The sequence below is a fragment of the Lathyrus oleraceus genome, chromosome 6, assembly GCF_024323335.1.
Source record: "Lathyrus oleraceus cultivar Zhongwan6 chromosome 6, CAAS_Psat_ZW6_1.0, whole genome shotgun sequence".
NCBI classification, from domain to species: Eukaryota; Viridiplantae; Streptophyta; class Magnoliopsida; order Fabales; family Fabaceae; genus Lathyrus; species Lathyrus oleraceus.
Window position 1 is genome coordinate 49,357,938 of NC_066584.1, and position 2,358 is coordinate 49,360,295.

Here is a 2,358-nt window from a genome sequence, read left to right on the forward strand (position 1 = left end):
CGACTGGAGTTGGTTGAGACTCGATACTACACTCTTTGAGATTGGACTTTAGGGAAGCTTCGGTCAACCACCTGGTGTTGCACTGAAGTGGACTTAAGGAAAGGTCAATGATTTGAGATCCTTCTAGAACCCGGTTACTATTCTAAGACAGGTTGAACCAACCAAACTTCAGTGGGGAGGGTATTTACCTATGGAACTCACGCAAGCCTTAAAACCTAGGAATGATTGTTGTGTGACTTGCTTGTGCTTGTTATTTATCTAACAACATGACATCATAACAACATAACATCATAACATCATGGCATTGTACTAACCATTTCAAGGATTTAGGGATTTAACTCTGCTAAAAAAAAAACAGAAAAAACAAAAACAAAAGCAAAAACAAAGAGAAAGAAAAAAAAAGCTCTTTTTGTTAGTTTATGCAAAGTTAAATCCCGAAAGTCTTTGAAAACATTTCATACATTGCATTGCATCGCATAACAGGTATTCTAAAGGATCAGTGTTCTCACGATTTTCCCTATCAAACAGATTCCCCCAGATTCAAACAGATTGAACAATGGCTCTCGAACAAACTGTCAAAGATCTCCAGGCCCAGAATGCTCAATTCCAGGAAATGATGCTGAGCTTATCTAAGGGGCAGGAAGAACTGAAAGCTCTTTTGATGGAGAAGAAGAAGGACCAGAAACCTGTGGGTTACATCAACCCGGGGAGAAGGCTTAAGGGACAGGTTACAGGAGTCAAGATTAGAATTCCGAAGGATTCAGAAGAAGAGACCGAGAATGATTCGGAAGATGAGAATCCTAATCTCGTCAATTCTGAGGACGACGATGAAGATTATGAACATGAACAGTACTCTCCGAAGGATGATAAGTACAAGTTGCTGGAAGAACGTATGCTAGCTATGGAGGGGCAGAAAGTGCCCGGTCTGGATTTCGAAAACTTGGGTCTGGTCTCTGATGTGGTCATTCCCCGCAAATTCAAGCTTCCCATTTTCACTAAGTATGATGGTGCCTCTTGTCCTCAGATGCATCTAAGGGCTTATGTGAGAAAGATTCAGCCGCACACTACTGATAAGAAACTGTGGATCCATTTCTTCCAAGAGAGTCTGTCTGGCACACAGTTAGAGTGGTATTATCAGCTTGAGAGCTCTAACATCCGCACATGGACTGATTTAGCAACAGCTTTCTACAAGCACTACCAGTATAATTCTGAGTTAGCGCCTACTCGGCTACAGCTACAAAATATGACTATGGGCTCTAAAGAAAGTTTCAAAGAATATGCTCAAAAGTGGAGAGATTTGGCTGGCAGAGTCAAACCCCCTATGACTGATCGAGAGTTAGTGGACATGTTCATGGGTACACTGACTGGCCCATTCTACAGCCATCTACTGGGAAGTTCCTCGTCAGGTTTCACTGAACTTATCTTGACAGGTGAACGGGTTGAAAGCGGCATTCGAAGTGGAAAGATACAGGCAGCTACTTCTGCAAGCACCAAAAAGTCCTATCAGGGAAAGAATGAATCAAATGCTGTGTACAGTGAGAGGAAGCATAACAAGAAGAATCGTGACCATACTGTTGGGGCAGTTACAATTGCCGCACCGCCATCTCAGAACTTCCAACACAGACAAGACAGGTCGAGAAGACAGTTTACCAAGATCAATATGACTTTAACCCAAGCACTGCAGAGTATGTTAAAGGCCAATTTGATTACCCTCAGAGGCCCTCCTGCAAATCCCAACACTACTTCTCCTCGTTATAATCCCAACGCCAGGTGTGCCTATCACTCCGATAGCCCCGGGCATGATACGAATGATTGCTGGTTGTTGAAGAACAAGATTCAGGATATGATCGACGCTGGAGAAATTGAATTTGATCCTCCGGCGACCCCCAATGTCATCACAGCACCTATGCCTAATCATGACCAGATTGTTAATGTTGTGGACGACAATTCTCACGTTACTGACGTTGCTGATTTAGCATCTCCTCTCCTGATCGTTAAGAAGAATTTATTGCAAGCTGGTTTATTTCCAGGTTGTGCTGAAGATTGCGATCTCTGTGTACTCCGACCCAATGATTGTTTGAAGTTGAAGAACGGCATTCAACGGCTGATGGATGATCGTACAATTCTATTTGAAAGGGTTCCTAAGGTGGACAACTCTATTGAAGAGGTATCTGTGATTGCTAGGTCCAAAGCTCCAGTGAAGATTACCGCTACTAGAGTGCCTGTGAAGATTACCGCTGAGCCCAAAGTGGCTCCCCTGATTATTACCGCACCTGGCCCCGTGCCATATTCCTCCAGCAAAGCTATTCCGTGGAACTATGGAGGCGACGTTTACATCCATGGCATAAAGCAGGTTGG